This window comes from Oryctolagus cuniculus, chromosome 18 (assembly GCF_051225735.1).
Source record: "Oryctolagus cuniculus isolate XC-2025 breed Fujian yellow rabbit chromosome 18, ASM5122573v1, whole genome shotgun sequence".
Lineage (NCBI taxonomy): Eukaryota > Metazoa > Chordata > Mammalia > Lagomorpha > Leporidae > Oryctolagus > Oryctolagus cuniculus.
This window is the reverse complement of record NC_142884.1, coordinates 48,789,698-48,810,028: the sequence shown is the minus strand read 5'-3', so window position 1 is coordinate 48,810,028 and position 20,331 is coordinate 48,789,698.

The following is a 20,331-nucleotide window of genomic DNA, read 5'->3' as shown; positions in this document are numbered from 1 at the left end:
CCCCTGCCCCAGACCACAGGTTCCGGAGCAGGCTGGGCCCTGGCAGCCTGTCCTTGGCTGAGCCACCGCCATTGCACTCTGCCAGCCACCTCCCTCCTGCACATCAGGGACGCAGAGTCTGATGGCAGCAGGCTGGGGGCTGGAAGGAAGTGTCATTTCTCCACCACTGTCAGCCCACCCTCATTGTATCAGCTGCCCCTGGAAGAAACAGAAGGGAGGCTGACACAGTCAGAGATGGCTTCCAGAGAACAAGCCCGGCCGTGGTGGGCAGGATCGGTTCACCCATCACACACGCGTCCATTGAGCATGAGTTGTGTCTAAGTCGCTGTCCCAGGCTCCGGGGATGGCGGGTGAGCCAGCCTTGCAGTGCCCATGCATGCCCTGGTGGAGCTTGCAGTCCAGGGGAAGGAAGGAAGAGTGCCCCCCCGCCCCCCGCAGCTTGGGAGGTTGGTACGGGAAGCGCCCACAGCTTCCAGATCTCTCGCCACCTGCACTGCTCTTCTCTCCAGCTCCCAGGGCCCCTGAGACACGTGGCCCTCCCCTCGGCACATCCTATGGCGCCGAGGCAGGAGTGGAGCCCAGCCCTGCTCACTGGACCATTTCCTGTGTCCCCAGACCCCTCTGCGAATCTGCTAGGTCCTTGCGTGTCCCGCCTGGGCTCCTACTGGCCAGCACCTTTTGGTAAAATACATACGGCACAAACTTCACCACGTAACCATTTTGGAGTGTGCCTGTCAGCCATTTCAGAGCACTCGCCGTGCTGGGCAACCAATGTGCAGAACTTCCTGGCGCTGCTTCCTCTGCACTGCGCCCCACCCGGGGCCCCCACTGCGTTTGAGTGTCTCCCTGAGTCTCTCTCCAGGGGTCTCATGGAAGCAGAGTCCTACGGTACAAGCCAGTTTCAGAAAATTCATGAAAAATATAGATTATAGGGAAAAAATGCATGGATTTCAAGCATTCTTGCACCAAAAAAAAAAAAAAAACTCATCTTTTACCCATTTTCCAGGCACCTGTTGAAGTCGCCTCATGTTTTGTCTTGGGGGCACTGGCTTAGTTCTCTTAGTAAACTGTCCCAGGATTCCGCCGTGTTGTGGCCTGTGGTAGAGGCTCCGCCCTGCAGGCTGGAGGCTGGAGGCTGCCCCGCTGTGTCTCTACTCCGCAGGGTGCTTGTCCGTTTCTCCACCAGCAGCCTCTGGGGTCGCCTCTGCCTCCGGGTTCTGTGGATAACGCCGCTGTGAACATGCGGGCGCTAAAACCTCTATGACCCTGGCTTCAGGTTCTTTGTGGTGGATCCATGCACCCAAAAGTGAAATTGCTGAATCATCTGGTGGTTCTATTTTTAGCCTTTTCATGGAATGCTTGCCAGCAGCTTAGGTTGAATGAATCAACATAAAAACATGGGCACTTTGCCAGACCCAAGCACATGCAACAGGCGACAAATTTGCCTCCCCTCCTCAAACTGTGCAAATTCCAACTCTATGACACTCTGGAAAAGGCCACACTACAGACACAATGGAAAGATCAGCGGTGGCCGGCTTAAGGGGGAGGGTAGAAGGACCGGAAGACTGGACAGGAGAGCCCCCGGGGATCGCTGGGGAAGGGAAAGCCCTCTGCAGGGTGCCATCACGGTGGACACGCCATTGTACGTGCCGCACCAAGGGTGAGCCCTAACGTAAACCAAGGGCTTTGCGTGTTGGCGATGCGTCACCTGTAACAGACCTGCCACTCAGGTGGGGGTGTGGACGATGAGACCGTGTGTTGGAGGGAGGTGGCGAGTATACGCAACACTTCTCTCTTCTGCTCTAAAGCAAGTAAATCAATAAATCCATAAAAGCTCAAACCAGCCTCTCAGATTGGCGGTGCCTGGATGTGAAGACCGTGACGGGGCCCTCTGCGTGGAACTTGAACATGGCCTGGCGGGTTTACACATCTCTTCTTCACAGGAACCTGAGCTCAGCGGCTTTCATAACCAGCAAGCAAAGAGCAACGGGGTTCACCTTGTCCAGACCAGTGTGGCCCAGGCTTTCTCCACATGGGCGCTGTCGAATTTAAGGCTGAGAACTCCTTGTTGTGGGGGGGCTGCCCTCTGCATTATAGGGGGTTTGGCAGCCTCTTTGTCCCCTACCCACTGGATGCCAGTAGCACCTGCACTCCGGTTATAACAACCAAAAACGACTCCAGGCGTTGCACACATCCCCTGGGTGGGTGATACAGAGCCCCTCCCGGCTGGGACAGGCATCTGGCACAGCAATTGAGTCACAGAAGGTGTGGGTGCCAATCCCCGCTCTGCTTCTGCCCAGCTGCCTGCTGGTGCACACCCTGGGAGGCAGCAAACGGTGGCTCAAGAACCAGCATCGCTGCCACCCACCTGAGAGACTCTGATGCAGTTCTGAGCTCCTGGCTGTGGCCTGGCCGAGCCCTGGCTGTGCAGGCATTTGGGGAGTGACCCAGAAATTGATGGAAACAGTGCTCACTCTCTCTTTCTCTCTCTCTCTCTTTCTTTTTTTTTTTTTAAGATTTTTTTATTTATTTATTTGACAGGTAGAGTTACAGACAGTGAGAGAGAGAGACAGAGAGAAAAGTCTTCCTTCTGTTGGTTCACCCCCCAAATGGCCACTACAGCCGGAGCTACGCTGATCCGAAGCCAGGAGCCAGGTGCTTCCTCCTGGTCTCCCACGTGGGTGCAGGTGCCCAAGCACTTGAGCCATCCTCCACTGCCTTCCTGGGCCACAGCAGAGAGCTAGACTGGAAGAGGAGCAACCAGAACTAGAACCCGGGGCCCATATGGGATTCCGGCGCCGCAGGCGGAGGATTAGCCAAGTGAGCCACGGCGCCGGCTCCTCTCTCTTTCGAATACAATGAAAAATAAATTAGCTAATGAAAAAGCAGACAGAGTCACCCTGGACCGCAAGCCGCTGGTATATCGCAGAGCTCCCTGTGTCACGGGCTCCAGTGTTGTCACTGTGGTTTAGACGGTAAAGGTCAGGTGAGAGTAGAACCAGGTGCATTTGAACCAATACCAGCTCGGGACTGCAGCGCCGGGCCGGCGTCCCAGGGAGGCAGGCTGGCCGGCAGGTGCCTCTCCCACACTTGAAAGTGGACTTGCAGAAGGAAGCCTGTACCCGGGGCTGCAGGGGGCAGAACCGCCTTCAGGACCGCGGTGCAGGGCCCCACGTGCAAATCACAGCAGCTGTGTGCTAACGAGAAGCCGCTATGAATTATTCTTCATCGCTCGTTCAAGCAGGTCTCAGCCGACAGCCACCGTGGCTCCGGGTGTGATTTGAGGAGAAGGCTGGATTTTGGAGACATTTTCTGCAAGGACATCCACGGGGCAGGCGCTTGGCCCAGAGGTTCAGCCACCAATCGGGACACTCATGTCCCCCATCAGAGTGCCTGGGTTTGAGTCCCGGCTGTGCTCTCGTGTCCAGCTTCCTGCTAAGGCACAGCCTGGAAGGCAGCCGTGATGGCTCAAGTACTTGGGTCCTTGCCACCTGCATGGATGACCTAGATTCAGTTCTGGGCTCTTGGCTCTGGCCTGGCCCAGCCCCAGCTGTTGTGGACTTTTAGGGAGTGAACCAAGTATGGACGATTTCTCTCTCTCTCTCTGTCGTTCTATCTCTGTCTCTCTCTCCCTCTCCTTTTCAAATATCTAAAAGAAAGCAAACAGAAATTGTTAAAAAGTAGAAGATGGACATCCATTTCCATCCCCCTAACAGGTGCATTACACCTGGGGGTGGAAGGTGAGGGTGGGAGACTCTGGGGGGGGGGCACAGCTCGGGGGGAGATGGGCCCATGCAGCCCTGGATGCCCATCGATCCATCTTCCACAGCCACGCCGGCCTTAGCACGTGCGCTAAGCAGAGAGGAGTAGAGCCCTTGGAGGTGCCATTTCCAGCCTTAGGAATTGGACACGGCTGCTCAAAAGAATCACCCAGGTGGAGGTTCGCCAGGTCCCCAGCTCAGCCCACCTCTTCTGTCTGTGCTTGGATCCCCCTGCACCGTGTAGCCGCGGCTGGGCGCTCGGGGCTGGGCTGCCACCATCTGATGGTGACATTGCCTCGGGCCCTCAGCATTGCCAACTAGGGGACCAGAGGAAGAGCCTGGTTTCACATTCACTTGGGAAACCAACCCGGCGGGCTGGGAATCAGTCCCCAGGCAGATTCAACTCAGAAAGTCGTCCAGAGAGGCTGGGAACTATCCCCAGGGGTTCCAGAGGGTTCCAGAGAGAGAAGAAAAGGAACTGGCGCTGGGGCAGCCATCGTGGGGGGTCCTGTGGGGAGCATGTGTCAGGCCAAGAGGAAAACCAAGGTGTGCATCCCAGAGCTGGCCTAGCCATGGTATGACCTTGGGCAGGAGGAGACAGGGCCAGGCTGAAGCCAGGAGCCAGGGCCTCACTCCATCCAAGTCTCCCACATGGTTGGCAGGGATACAACTATGTGAACCATCACCTGCTGCTTCCCAGGGTACACACTCGCAGGAAGCTGGAACCAGGAGCCGAGCCAGGGCTCAAAGCCAGGCGCTTGACTGTGGGACAGGGCTTCTTAACTGGAGTTTCAGCTGCTGGACTAAATATACACTCCTTTTGTACAGTGTTATTCAGGTAGCAATGACAGAGCCAGGACATCAAAACCAAGAGAGTCCACTCAGTCCCTCTGCCTCCTCACCCCTTCAGTCGTCCACCTGTCAATGGGGCTGATGACGGACCCTAGCCAACAGGATCCTGCTGGGGAGTGGGCGGACTCACGGGAAGCACTAGAACATTCTCTGGCACCCAGGAAGCACCACGGAAGTCATTCTGACAACACAAGTCACATGATGTAGTCTGAGCTCCAGGTTCCCCCAGAAAAGACATAAACAGTGACACCTGCCGACGAGGGTGGATGTGACAAGACACAGCGAGGTGTGCGGGACAGCGCCTGGGACACACCAGGTATTTGAGAGCTGGCAGGGGTTATTTTCATATTATTGACAAAGCCAGGTCCCCAGCTCCTGCTTCCACTACCTTCTGATTGTCCTCTTGCCTCTGTGCCCAGGGTCGAAGGAGCTGGGGACTGCTTCCAGCTCATAATTACTCCTTTCTCTAAGGGGTTCTGTGTTCTAGGAGTACACCTGTCAGATAGGTACAGCCCAGGGACGGAGGCCACTTCCGCCCACCCCTCCTATCTGGTGACAGTTCTACTGGAACACAATTATGGCCGTGAAGCAGTTAATTAGAGAGCGGCTCCCGGCCCCTCTTCCAGACATGCAAACGCCTCAGCTGGGGTCTCATCGCCCAGCACAGTGAGCCCCCAGGAGCCACCGACCCCTTCTAATCAACAGTGAGTGCTGACCCGGAAGGCTGCAGGCTTCAGCCCCTACTTTGTGGGGTGACCCCGGCCACGACCTCATCTCTCTGGGCTTCGATTCCCTAACAGAAGTCCTAACGCCATGAGACCCCCAGCCTGTGGGGACACACAACACAGAGTCCAGTGCCTCTGCTGGGATCCCGAATTGGCCTGGAAGTCGGGGGAGCCAGGTTCTCGTCGGGGCTGTGCTGGCCTCAGAGCAGCCACCCCACCTGCCCGGAGCCTGTATGAGACGTCTATAAAATAGGCATGACGCACTTGAATCAGTTGTTTGTCTCCCTGGCTATTTATATTCTGCCTGCTTCCAAAAACGATTTGAGACAGCTTGTAATCAGATGCTGTGAAAATAGACATGGAAAATCAAAGACCACGGGGAAGGAGGAGGAAGAGGCAAATATACCAGCCACATGGACCAACATAGTTTCTGTGGTTAATCTGACCCTTTTTGCCTTGGATCCCAGGAAGCTCAGAGCTAAATTTATTATTCTGGTGTTACACAATCTGGACAATTACCTGTTCAAAGGAAATCCATGGTCACCGGTTGTTCAAGAGAGACAAACCTTTTCCCAGAAGTGAACGCTCAAAATAATCAACAAAGGTAAGCAGCCTCAGGACAAGGCTGCGTAAATATTCGTTTTTACATCGCTGTACTCTGTGGCTGCTTCTGGAACAAGAAGTCGGGCTTTTAGGACGTGCAGTGTGCAGTAGGGTCAGGGCTAACTCAGCACCTGCCCTCGCGAAGCACATTCTACTGGGGAAAACACACACTCTATGACAAACGACCCCACATAAATAACTAAGAAGAGAAGAGTGAGTCAATGCACCCCTGAAAATGATGGCTGGGCGTGGGGAGGGGCAATGCCACGTTAGAAGTTCAAGAGAGCAGTTTTGTGTAAGTAGCATTTGAACCCAGAGCTGGACGGCAAGAAAGAGGAATCCATGCCAACTTTCCAGGAAAGCTAACATCTGGGCAGAAGTAACAACAAGGTCAAATGTCCTGGGGACACAGGGTAGAACCTGACATCTTGGAGGGTGGGGGAGCATAAGAAATGTGGAAGAGCGGGACATGAGGTCAGAGATGAGCGGGGCAGAAGGCACCCGGTGCATCCCTACACATGGAATCACCTGGCGGGGGGTGGGGGGCAGCCTTCAAGCCGCACCACACTCCGGCCCCAGCCCTAGATGGAGATGTCAGTGTAGTGGCGGGGCGGGTGGGGGACGGTGCAGACTGCAAGGTGTTCTGGGTGGGTGTGCAGAGCAGCACGGTGACAGCCAATGGGGCACGGCCTAGTAGGCCACTCTAAGATGCCGGAAGTTTCTTCCCAGTGTGTTGGGAAACACGGGAGGATTTAAGTCTCTGCTGCTGGGTACATGGTCCTTGGTGAAAAGAGGGAGTGGGCCCCTCAGGGTGTGCACGGTCCTGAGCAGACATAGTTCATGGGCCCTGGCTGATGTCACCCCAGGCCAATGAGTCAGCCCCGTCCCGTGGCCTGCACTCAGTGGCAGGCGTGAGGGGTCGGCTCACCAGGCTTCTCACTGAGAGCTGTGGCCAGCCCATCCCAGCGGAGGGGACCTTTCCCTACCAACGGCCATTTGAATATTTATATTCAACATATATAACATTGTTCACATGCCATACAAAGTTATCACTTTCAAAACCAGCCTGCTACAGATACGTTGGATTCCAAGTCCTGCCTGTGGTTGCCTTGGCAAATGGTTTTGTGGGCCTTATGTGGCCCGCAGGCCAGATGGTCCCCACCCCGGGAGGATCCCACAGGCACAAGTCCGGGAGGTCCTTAGGGCGTTGTGGGCTCGCTCGTGTGCATGACGGGCAGGGGCAGAGACTGGCGAACACCTCGGAGGCGAGAGACAGCGTCTGGAGCCCAATTCCCTGTCTGGACTCGGTTACCAGGGACACTGCTGGCCTGAGCTGGTTCCTGGCCTTAGAAGGGGACATGGAAATGTTCAGGAAAGTGGCTCCGGGGCCAGCGTGTGGCACAGCGGGTGAAAGCCCTGGCCGGAGGTGCCGGCATCCCATATGGGTGCTGGTTCTAGTCCCAGCTGTTTCTCTTCTGATTCATCTCTCTGCTATGGCCTGGGAAAGCAGTAGAAGATGGCCCAAGTCCCTGGGCCCTGCATCCACGTGGGAGACCCAGAGGAAGCTCCTGGCTCCTGTCTCCTGGCTTCGGATTGGCACAGCTCCAGCCGTTGCAACCATCTGGGGAGAGAACCAGTGGATGGAAGACCTCTCTCTCTGTCTCTATTTCTCTCTGTAACTCTGTCTTTCAAATAAATAAAATAGATCTTTAAAAAAAAAAAAGAAAGAAAGAAAAAGAAAAGAAAGTGGCTCCAAGCCCAGGGCCCACACCAGGCTTCCATGGCTGTGGCGAAGTGTGAAGGGTGGGAGGACATGGCATGTGTGAAGGGTAGGAGGACAGGCGATCAGGCTGAGGCATGATGGCTGCTGCGGTGAGAGTGGGGGCCAGGCAGGGAGAAAGCGGCTCAGGGACCCAGGATACGCCAGGGAGCCCAAGGGGTTCCTTCTCGCCAGTAGGCGCTATGGCCGTGGTACTCACCAGGGCTGCTGAGCAATCCCCGGTTTCCTTGTCTGGGAGCCCACAGTAGAATCAAGCTTCTGTGTCCATTTGAACTGGTGCTTGGCCACTCGATGGCTTTGGCCAGGGGAAGGTGAGTGACAGTGACGTGCTGCGGGGAGCAGAAGCTTGTCCTGGGGTGACCAGGACTCTGACCACATAGCTGAGGCAGGCTCCATTGTCAAGCAAAGAGGTACATTTATTTTTTCTTTTTCTTTTTTTGACAGGCAGAGTTAGACAGTGAGAGAGAGACACAGAGAAAGGTCTTCCTTTTTCCGTTGGTTCACCCCCAAAATGGCTGCTACAGCCAGCGCGTTGCGGCCGGTGTGCTGTGCCGATCCGAAGCCAGGAGCCAGGTGCTTCTCCTGGTCTCCCATGGGGTGCAGGGCCCAAGCACTTGGGCCATCCTCCACTGCACTCCTGGGCCACAGCAGAGAGCTGGCCTGGAAGAGGAGCAACCAGGAAAGAATCCGGCGCCCCGACCGGGACTAGAACCCGGGGTGCCGGCGCCGCAGGTGGAGGATTAGTCTAAGTGAGCCGTGGCGCCGGCCACAAAGAGGTGCATTCTGTCTGCAAGCAGAGGGGGCCTTTGATGGGCAGAGTCCTGGAGTGGCCCGGGGCAGCCGCTGGCCACAGGCCGGGACTGCGGACGCCCACGTCTCCTCTGGTCTCTCTCCCCTTGTTCCAGAAAGCCACCAGCTATTGGATCCCTGGGGCTCCCCCCTGGTGGTCTCAGCTAATCCTCACTGGCCCCCATAAACATGGTTGGATTAAGTTTCCTCTTCTTCCTCCTCGTAATGAAGATTCGATTTCAACATGTGAGCCAGAGGGGGAGGGACACGGGACGGACACGCTCCAACCACATGCAAACCGGAGCCCCGGGCCACGGGGACAAGGTGCGGAGGGAAGATCCCACTCCAGGCCGGAAGCCTCTGCGTTTGGAGGGTGGACATGGTGTGGTCACTGCAGCCTGACCCCTCCTAGCTGGGGTGAGCCAGGGGTACCTCACCAGCCCATGCAGGTTTCACCTACCGCTTCCTCTTGCCCTTGACCTGCCAATGGGACCTGGCCATGCCCCGTCTGCTGTGGCAGGACCCCAGCCCCACGCACGGCCAGTTTCCGGGCCTCCAGTGGTGGGTCCTGCCGCCTTGTGCGTGGCCCTCAGCCCGCAGCCCGGCCAGCTTGGGCTCCCGTGCCCCCTCCCTGGCTGTGGGCTCATTAGATGAAAGTGCTATCACCTGTCAGACAAACTACTAGAACTGTGATAAATTAATGATCAAATGGTACAGTCGGCGCAGCTACTGTACTGCCTCGGCTAGTTACAAGCCGGCCGGGTGCTTAAAAAATGCAGCCAGCATTAAAAAAAAATCAGGCGTTAAAGGAAAATGTCACCCGGCTTTTCAAAAAGGATCGGTTTTAAAATGACCACAGACGGCTCGGGCTCTGAGTCTTTATTTGATTCCTGTTCTTTGTGTTTTGTGTTATTGCTCACAAGGAAGGAAGGGGTGGGTGGGGAGAGGGCAGCGGAAGGCTGCGGTTCCTCACTGGTCTCAGCAGTGTGCGTCCGCGCACCACACCTGACCCAGGATTCGGCCCCCTCCGGACAGAGACGGGAAAATTCTACCCAGGGCCTGGTCTGAATGAGCAGCAATCACTATACAAATACAACAGTTTCGGGGTTTTTTGCATTAAGAGCTTTGCTTTCTGATTCCATTTGTGCGCTGTGATGGCTCTGCTAGGTGGGTAGCGGCGTGAGACAGACAGGAAAGCTGCAGCTTAGTGATCGTAGCGAGCCGCCCCCCACTGCACGTCCACCTGCGGGTTCGTAGCACCACTGCAGTGGCTCAGGTGGGAGTGCTCATGCAATGGGGCAAAGGAGGATCAGAGAGGTTAAGCCACTTGCCCGCGGCCACACAGCTACAAAGTGGTAGAGCAAAGGATGGCATGGTTGTCTCTGGATCCCTGGAATCTCATCCCTAAACTTCCTAGGAAGAAAATTTCCAAACAGAATGGGGAGAAAGGCTGCCCTTGATTTAACAGCCCAAGCCGGCTCCTCGTTACACACAGGCGTGCGCTCCCTCCGAGAGCGCGCCAACCCCGCCCGGTCCTCCACCTACGGTTTTATGAGCTTAATTTATTCTTTTTAATATAAAATCTCATTACCTGAACATGGTACCACCACTTCCACTTTATCTTTGATATAAGAACAGAGAGAAACCTAAATCAAACCTTTAAATAAAGGCTATAATCATGCGGCACTCTCACTTCCTCTTCAAATTTCCAAACAAAATTAAGTGAAGTACCTGCAGGAGACAGCGGTGCGGGAGAGGGCGGGGAGGGGGTGCGTGGGGGGAGAGCTGGGGGCGGGGAGGACTCGTGGGCGCCGCCTTCCTGGGCAGGCGCAGGGGGAGCCAGGCGCGCCCGGAGCTGCACGTTTGCTGCCTGCCCGCTGCTGGCTTCCCCGGCCCAGGTTTGGGGAAGTCCGCCCCAAACCAGTGTGTGCCCAGGATTGATCTCAAAAAGCCACTTGCCTTGCCTTGATGTATTTTTTAAGACATTTCCGATCTGGTGTTAATTTTCATAAAAGGGAAATTGATGATCAGTTTAAAGAAACAAAGCCAAGGGTTTTAATCCCCAGGAGTGGGCAAGTTGAGGCCAAGGGAGAGTCTTGGCAAAAGGTGGGTGGCAGGAGATGGAGGAGGGTCCTTCTCAGTTCTCCCTTGGGGAGTGGGGGGGGCAGGGGTCCTGCCCCAGGCAAAGAGGAGCTTGCAGCCCAGCTGGGGGAAGTCATTCTGCATTTCTAGGAGGGGTTGAAGGGAAGAAGCAGGGAGCCCACAGGGTAGCCCAGAGACACTTGGGCAGGCCAGTGCAAGGGGCCTGGGGCTCCCAGCTACTTGGAGTGGGAAGAGCCAGAGGAGGCCATGGGGCAGGACGCGGTTTGGCTCTGGGACCTGCTCAGCCGTCGGCAGGCAGCCGTTGGACTGTCAGATCCTCCGCTCACCTGCAGGCAACCTCAGGCCAGGGGTGGTAGGACTCTGGGCCTCTCTCAGCTTCTCCATCTGTGACTCGGGGATGGATGCTCCCCCACCTCACGTGCACTTCAGCCCTGGCCGTGGCCGGCATCATGGCTCAGCAGACTAAGCCACCACCTGCGACCCTGGCATCCCAGTCGAGTCCTGGCTGCTCCCCTTCTGATCCAGCTCCCGGCTAATGCACCCAGCAAGGCAGCAGAAGATGGCCCAAGGGCTTGGATGCCTCCCACACACGTGGGAGACTCGGATGGGATTCCAAGGCTCCTGGTTTCAGCCCGGCCCAGCCCTGGCTGTTGCCTCCTTCTCTTTCTATAACTGTGGCTTTCAAATAGATGAAATAAATATTTAAATAAAAAAAAACCCTGTGGGGAAGCCCCTGGCCCTTTGTCCACTCCCAGCACGTGATGAGCGCATCGAGTCTGAGCACCAAGAGCTGGGCTCTGGGCCTTCCTTCAGCATGTGACTTCTCTCGGGGCCTAACCAAAGTTTCTCCTCTTCCAGGAAGACCTCCCTGTTGCCTGGGTTTCAAACCTGGCTCTGCTTCCAATTCTAGCCTCCTGTTAACAACTGCCCTTGGAGGCAGCAGGTGATGGCTCAAGTACTTGGGACACTGCCTCCTGCATGGGAAAGCTGGATTGAGTTCCCAGCTTCTGACTTTAGCCTGGCCTGGTGCCAGCTGTTACAAGCATTTGAGGGAGTAAACCAGCAGATGGAAGACCTCTCTCTGTCTGTCTTTTATCTCCCATCCTTTCAAACATATTTTTTAAAAAAAGAAATAAATATTTTAAAGATTAAAAGATAAGTTTATTTTGGTGCAGGAAATTTTTGTACTATTTTTGTACTATGCATTTCCCATGAACTTCTGAAAGCCTTCGCATTAATTGGTCATTTGCTTAAAGACATTGAGTGCCTACTCTGTGCCAGGTGCCACTCTGCACATGTGAGACACGGAAGATAGAACAGATACTCGTCCCTGTCCCCGTGAACCCTGTCATCTAATGCGAAGCCAGGGGCGTCACCGAGAGGGAATCAGGTAAGGTTCTGATTCCGGGGGCAACCCCGGCCAGGGCAGGATCTGCAGCCACCTGCCACGGTTGTCTTCTGTCTCCTGCCCCCCTTGGTCTGCAGCGTGCCAGACCGCAGGGGCTTCACAACTGATTTTCCTGAGCTCTGTTCCCTGGGGTGCGAGCATCAGTCTCCCCCTAAGGGGATGAAGGTGCCGGGAGAGGTGCTCCCAACTGCATCATTGTTTCTAATTTGTCCCAATGAGGACAAAATATTTCAGACACACAAAAGAAAGATGAAGCCTGGCAGCCACTCCCAGCTGATGGGCTGGGATGGAAGCGCCACACTTGCGAGCCGGTGTGGTCCTGCTCTCCCCTGTGTGTAGGGGGAGTGGAGGATGCTGTTCCCATGGCCCCATGCACCTGCCACTTGCCTGAGAATGGACAGTTTGCCTTAAGGGCCCCCTGCCCTCTGCCCAGAGAAAGAGCCCATCAAATGGAAGGAGGCCTTGGAGAAGGTTCTGTGCAGGATGAAAATCCAGCCATCCACCTCCTCCCCAGTCGGGTGGCAGAAAGGTCCATGCGTGACTGGGGAGGGGCAGCGATGACCTTGGGGGAGGAGGCCGTCCCCAGTGGGCTACACACTGACGACAGGAACGCCTCTTCCATCCTCCTGTGGCAGCCCCAGCTCGCCTCAGAGGACAGGAAAAAGGCAGCTGTCTCCCCAAGGGAAGCTGTTGCATGTGGGGAAGGTCGCAGGGTGCAGGGGGACTGCCAGCCGGCCTCCTGCACTCCGCAAACGGCCTTGGAAATGTGGAACGTTCCAGACGGGGAACCTCTCGTAACACCGCAACTTGTCCTTTCCCCTAGGAAATCAGAGGGTAGGGCAGCCATCGCCCCCGAGTAGGTGCTCCCCAGGGCCTGGAGCAGCATGGGGGTACCCCACCTGCCCAAGCTCCCAGCACCACTCAGAATCTATTCCTCCACCTGCAAAATGCAGCCCAGAGTAATTTCTTCTTGGAAGTGGTCACAAATGAGACTGCCCAAGCCGTTGAGAGGCAGGATGGTGAGGTGGGAGAATCAGAGCGCTGGGAATTCCTGGCTCTGCTGCTATGAAGCGTCGCGACTCTGGGTAGAGACCCCCAGTCCTCCTGGGTCTCATTTTGCTCCTCCGTACCAGGGGCATGAGCAAAAGTCCAGGCTAACAGACTGCGGTGAGGATCCTGCGGGTTAAACCCGGGCAGCGTGCTTAGCACTGTGCCGCGTGTGTGTGCTCACCACGTGTGTGTATCACATGTGCTCACCATGTACGGGTGTCTGCTGTGGTTATATGACCTGCTCCTGGTGTGCAACTAACACTCACCCTCCCACACCTGGGCAGAGCTCACGGTATCAATGTCCTTCTCCGCCCCAGGAGGGATAACTCTCTAACCGGAAAATTATGATTCAAGCTAATTTTGGTGTCGATGAACTCAAAGGCAGTAGGTCCATGGTCATTTCCACATGCATGGGGCTCTTCTGTCTACAACTGCCCCCAAAATGCTTCAGGAATCAGAAAACCCACAGTGCACCTGCTCTGACAAATCCCTTTAGCATCTCCCTAGGAAGCCCTTGGGCCATAAGCAGATAGGTAGACTATGGGACTGTAATGTCCAGGATGCAAAAAAAAAAAAAAAAAAAAGGCTTCCGTCGTGCATCTGAGGAAGCCTTAGCAGGTGCGGGACAGTCACTGAGGCTCAGCGCCACTCTCTCGCGTCCAAGCGGTGCCGTGGCAGTGGCGAGGCCCTTCGCTCCGTGCAACAAAACCAGGCTTGCTGTCTTGGCCGGAGGCGCTTAATGGCCCACCTCGGATGGGAATGAAATGGGCAGGATGACAAATGCGGGTCAGGCGGCCTCGGAACTTGCCGAGAACTGAAACCAATCAAATGGTTTCCTCCAGGATGAAAACCCGCTCGCCAATGCTCTCCGCCTCCTCCCTCACCTGCGCGGCGGGCGAGCCCGGCAGGCTGGGCTCTGGGCTCGCCAAGGCTGCTTTTGAAGTCCAGCTGCTGCCCCCCCCCCCAACCTCCCTGTGTACAGTGCTCACCGCAAACCCCGCCAGCCCGAGCAGCGTGAGCCATTAACATTTTTGCCCTGGGAGAGAAAAGCAGAGACGGAGACAGCTCTAGGAGATCCAAACAGGGAGTATTTAAAATACCAAAGACACGGAAGTGGGGGTGGAGGCAACTGGGTAATTTGCCTCGTTTGTGGCTGCAGGAGGAGGAACTGGCCGGGTGCTCTGGGCATGAGGGCCAGAGAGGCAGGGAGCATGCAGGGGGCAGCCGCGCTGCTGGGCTGCAAAGGGCGGTGGAGTGAGGGCCATTGGGAGCCGCTGTGCCCCTGCCCAAGTCAAGATCGCCGGCTCGCACGCCCTGCCGGGCTGCCTGTGCCCTGGGACTCTGGCTAACAGGCAAATGCTGGCTCTGAAGGTCTGGGGTGGGGCCCGTGCTCTGCATTCCCGGCAAGCTTCACGGTGACCCTTGTCTGGGGACCACACTTGGAAGTCAGCAAGGGTGGAGGACGTGGCCCGGTGCTGTGTTCGCTGAGCTGCCGGGGTAGCAGGTGGAGATCGCCGAGGGAAGCCACTCCTCCGGACTTAACTTTGCCATCCGAATCTAGTCCGGGGGCCAGCATCATGGTGCAATGGGTTAAGCTGCTGCCTGCTTTGCTGGCATCCCAGAAGAGTGCTGGAGTGGAGTCCTGGCTGTTCCACTTCCGATCCAGCTCCCTGCTGATATGCCTGGGAAAGCAGCAGAAGGTGGCTCAACTATTTGAGCACCTGCTACCCACATGGGAGACCCAGATGGAGTTCCTGGCTCCTAACTTCAACTTGAACCAACTGGAGTACTTATAGACATTTGGGGGAGTGAACCAGCAGACAAAATATCTCTCTCTTCTCTCTCTCTCTCTCTCTCTCTCTCTCTCTCTCTCAGTAACTGCCTTTCAAATAAATAAATAACTCTTCACAAAACAATCAGGTCTAAACTTCTCCCCAAGACTTGCAGAGCCTGTCATGTGCACGCCCCTCAAACTCCTCCCCAGCTCCCTGTCCCCGGGCCCGGGTTGTGGGCATCTCAACCCTTCAGCCCAGGCTCAGGCCCGAATCCCTGCATGGCTGACCAGCCCCACGCTCCAGCATTTCTGGATCCTTCTAGCAAGTTGTGCCGTGCACCTGGAAGCCCAGCCCCGTCTTGTCGTGTGGTGACCACCTCTGCTCCCACACAAGGCTTCTCCAGGCACCCCTCCCTGACTGTTATAGCTGATCGCTTCAACAGCTCCATCTCTAGTGCACTGTCCCTTCGGGAAGGTAGACTTCACCTCGTGTGGCTGTTGAACACGTGGCAAGGCAAACAGGACTCGAGGTGCACTGTTGCATAAAATACACCTCAGCTTTTTTTTTTTTTGACAGGCAGAGTGGACAGTGAAAGAGAGAGACAGAGAGAAAGGTCTTCCTTTGCCGTTGGTTCACCCTCCAATGGCCGCCGCGGCCGGCGCACCGAGCTGATCCGATGGCAGGAGCCAGGAGCCAGGTGCTTCTCCTGGTCTCCCATGGGGTGCAGGGCCCAAGCACTTGGGCCATCCTCCACTGCACTCCCTGGCCACAGCAGAGGGCTGGCCTGGAAGAGGGGCAACCGGGACAGAATCCGGCGCCCCAACCGGGACTAGAACCCGGTGTGCCGGCGCCGCAAGGCGGAGGATTAGCCTATTGAGCCACGGTGCCGGCCAATACACCTTAGCTTTTAAAGACTCAGTATGAAAAAGAAGGTATTGGCACAGCTGGTTAAGCTGCCACCTACAATGCTGGTGTCCTATATGGGCGAAAGTTCGAGTCCCAGCTACTCCGCTTCTGATGCAGGTCCCTGCTAATGTGCCTACGAAAGCAGCAGAAGATGACTCAAGTACTTGGGCCTCTGCCACGTCCATGGGCTCTGGGCTTCCGTCTGGCCCAGCCCCAGCTATTATGTCCATTTGGGGAGTGAACCAGCAGATGGAGGATCTGTGTGTGTGTGTGTATGTGCGCATCTATCTGCCATTCTTTCACACAAATAAATCTTTAACAAATTATTAAGTTTTGCATATGACTTTTTTAAAGATTTATTTATTTATTTGAAAGTCAGAGTTACACAGAGAAAGAAATAGAGGCAGAGAGAGAGGTTCATTCCCCAATTGGCTGCAATGGCCGGAGCTGCGCCAATCCAAAGCCAGGAGCCAGGAGCTTCTTCCAGGTCTCCTACGTGGGTGCAGGGGCCCAATGATGGCCATGCTTCACTGCTTTCCCCAGGCCACAGCAGAGAGCTGGATCAGAAGTGGAGCAGCTGGGACTCGAACTGGTGCCCATATGAGATGCTTACACTGCAGGTGGTGGCTTTACCCACTACGCCACAGCAAAGACCCCTGTCTATGACTTTTTAAAAATTTGCTTGGGCCGGCGCTGTGGCTCACTTGGTTAATCCTCCACCTGTGGTGCTGGCATCCCATATGGGCACCGGTTCTAGTCCCGGTTGCTCCTCTTCCAGTCCAGCTCTCTGCTGTGGCCCAGGAGGGCAGTGGAGGATGGCCCAAGTGCTTGGGCCCCTGTACTCACACAGGAGACCAGGAAGAAGCACCTGGCTCCCGGCTTCAGATCAGCATAGCGGCCATTTGGGGAGTGAACCCCCGGAAGGAAGGCCTTAGAAAAAATAAATAAAGATTTGTTTTATTTATTTGGAAGCCTGAGTTCTAGAGACAAAGGAGAGTCAGAGAGAGTGAGAGAGAGAGAGAGATCCCATCTCTGGTTCACTCCCCAAATGACCACAATGGCCAGGACTGGGCCAGTCCTAAGCCAGGAGTCTGGAACCATCCAGTCTCCCATATGGATGGGTTGCAGGAGCACATGCACTTGGCGGGGGCCCAGGCTGCTTTCCCAGGTGCATTAGCAGGGAGCTGTATGGGAAATGGAGCGGCTGGGACTCGAACTGGCACTCGTATGGGATGCTGGTGCTGTGGGTGGCGGCCACAACACTGGGCCCTACATTCTTTTTTTCATATTTTTAAAAGATTAATTAATTTATTTATTTGAAAGGCAGATTTAGAGAGAGGGAAAGACACAGAGAGAGAGAGAGAGATCCCTTCCATCCCATATGGCCTCAATGGCTGGGGATGGGTAAGGCTGAAACCAGGAACCCGGAACTCCACCTGGATCTCCCATAGGGCTGGCAGGGGCCCAAGGAGTTGGACCGTCGTCTGCTGCTTTCCCAGGCACATTGGCAGGGGGCTGGAGAGAAAGCAGTGTAGCTGGGACTCAAACCAATGTTCCAGCTTGGGACACCTGTGCCACCGGCAGCAGCTTAGCCCACTGCCCACAGTGCTGGCCCAGTAGTTTAGGATTATCCATGGGAATCGTAAGTCTGAGCTATTGGGCTAAATTAAATGTATTAAAATTAATTTCACCTGTTTCTTTTTTAGTTCTAATTCTTTACTGGACCATAGTAGCATAAGCATGTGAGTTGGGTTTCCATGCCTGTCAGACTGAGCTGCCCTAGAACAGGGTGTAGTTACTGCGGAACCATCCCAGCTCCAGAACTAGAATGTTCTCTACAGGGACTGGGAAGCTGTGGGCGCCGGGCCACATCCAGTCACCTGCCGCTGGGACTGTTGCTTGGAACACAGTCGTGCTCTGTCTGTGGCTGCCTCCATGCCTCAGCAGTGGAATGGAATCATTGTACCCGGGGCCATTTGTCCTGCAGAGCTTAAAACTGTGCCATCTGGCCCTGGCTAGGGCGTAAAGGTTAAGACAGCAGCTCCAGGAGGCAGAGGGGTCCGTGCCAGCATGACTGCTCAATATCTGGCAACTTCAGTTGGCCTCAGTTTCCCCATCTGTCAAGTGGGATCACTGTAATAAGTCCTTCGTGGAGTTGCTCTAAGGGTTAAGTGACTCTGAAGTGCTGGGTACTTAAATATTACTAATACTTAATATTACTTAAATATTACTAAGCCTGTTGCTTTGTTTATTTCTTGTTTGTTTTGCTGAGTTTCAGAGCCAGCCCAGTTCCTGCTTCTTGCTGGCCCCTGCAGAGCTGTCTCTCTGTAAGGCACGTGGTCTGTTCCGTGGTTTGCTCCTAACCCACACCCTGGGCTCTCTAAAGGCCCAAAGAGCGCCATCCTCCGGCTCCTGCCCCTGCAGTGCCCACCAGCGTGCTGGCACAGACCCAGCCTGGACGGAGAGGGGGGGCGGGTTCTCTTGCTTGGCACCCAGCAGAGAGGGGCCTTCTCCAAGGACACGGGGTGAGAAGGTGGGCACCCTGAGAGCTACCTTGCCCCAGAACTCCACTCAGAGGTCTCCCCATCTGCGTCTGGGGCCCTGAGGAGGCGGGCAGGCGGCTTGTCCCTTGCCATGCTTCTCTGCACCTGTTGCCCGGCGTGGCGTCCGCCCCAGCTCTGTGCAGGGCGCTCTGAGTCAGCGAGAGCCCCGGAGCCAGCATCCAGATGTGACGGAAACGTATTTTTATCCCCTCTGATCTCTCTGGGCCAGAAGCCGTCATTTCCCTGGTGTGAAAAGGCAGCTCCCCACGGCAGGAGCCTGTTGGCCTCGCTGGCTGGTGGGTACCCAGCAAATTGCTCCAAGCCACCGGCCGGGCAAACCAGAATAGCTTCCTGAGACGGCCGCTCGGGCCGGCCCTGCTGGGGCTCTGAGCATAGGGCTAACTTTGACTCTTCCTGACATTATCCTTGGCTTTTCTTGTCCCGTCTTTTTTTGAAACTGACACAGAGTTAGTCTCTAATTGATCCGTCTGCAGCACTCGCCTCTGCCTGGCAGCTGGACGGAGGTGAAGGGCCTTGGTCTGCCAGGGTCAGGCTCGCCAAGGAATTATAGGCACCCACTGCTCCCCAGGAGGGACAGGGAGGCTTTGTCCCCAGGCAGGTTAAAGCCCTCCAGCCAAACTGCCCCTCACCTGTCTGAGAGCCTGCTCTGCTGAGTGGGTCCATGAACGACGCACCTGACTCCCAGCACCACCGCGCAGGGCACATGGGACGTGCCCCCACTGTAGACCAGGGTGCAGGGAGCCCAGCTCTAACAGGGCAGTGTGGGTGCAGCCCCAGGGGAGGGAAGGAAGCCCTTTTGTATGGAGTTTGCTGGTTCCCCTGGTGTAAGCATTTCTTCCATGACCGATGTCAAGGCCAAGGTGACCGACTGAATACAGAGTTGGAGAAAGGTGGACAAGATCAGTCGGGACTCACACAAGCTCGCGCGTGCTGCTCTGTGACCTCGAACGGCTTCCTTAACTTTTCTGTGCATGTACGATGGAGATCACAATAGTCTCCATCCCTTGAGATGATTGTAGGACTTAAACACTTGGAGGCTGTTTAGTGCTGTGTTCAGGACACAGTAGGTACCCAGCAAATGTGTGTAACTGTGTCACTATAATTATGGGGGTAACCGTGACTGAGGTGGCACGCGTGTGTACCTGAACACGTTCTCACAAGGCAGTCAGGCAAGGAGAGGTCCGCTTCAGGTGGAGCAGTCCCCGCAGGCTTCCTGGAGGCGGTAGGCTATGGCTCTGCGGAGAGGGGAAGAGAGGGCATTAAAGCAGGGAGAACAGGAAGGTAAGGGCGGGAGGCGGGAATGAAGTTGAACAGAAGCCCAGGTGCTTGGGCTTCCCAGATGCAAGTTTGGGGGGCTCTGGGGGAGGTGACAGAAGAGGCCAAGGAGTGAGCAGAGGATCGGAGGCCAGGACACAGGCAGAGGGACCTGTGTGGCCCCGAGGCAGGAGCAGAGGGGATGAGAGCAGGCCACCGGCCACATGGCCATTGGACATCCATGTGGCTTGCCTGGGGCATGGGGGACGGAGCCAAACCCCCGGGCCCTTCAGGGTTCCTCTGGCCACAGTGGGCCCCACAGCAGGTTCCGTGGGCCGCCTGCCGCCCCTGCATGGCCCAGGCCGGGACTCAGTAATTGCCAGTGATAATTACTGAGTGCGCACAAAGGCCTGGCTTGTGTTCCCGTGTGGGGCGGGGGGCCGGCTGGCTTTGTTTGGGCCGGGAATTGTCTCGGGGGCTCTGTTTAGCCAGTGCTGTCTCCTCTTTGTTAACATTCCTTGCTCCCCGTGGCTCCTCTGGGGCTGGCGAGGAGGGAGCCAGGCGGCACCCAGGCCCTGCGGCCGCTGCGGCTCCCTCCCTCTCCTCCAGGCCCTGGGAACCTTGGCCTGGCTCCCTTGTGCCCAGACCCACTGGGGACAGGAACCAGCGGGGGGAGGCAGGTGCCGGCGGCTGCCGGGCCCTGAAACACCCCAGCTCACCTGGCAGGTGCAAGACCCACCTCTCAGGCAATTGCCCTAAAC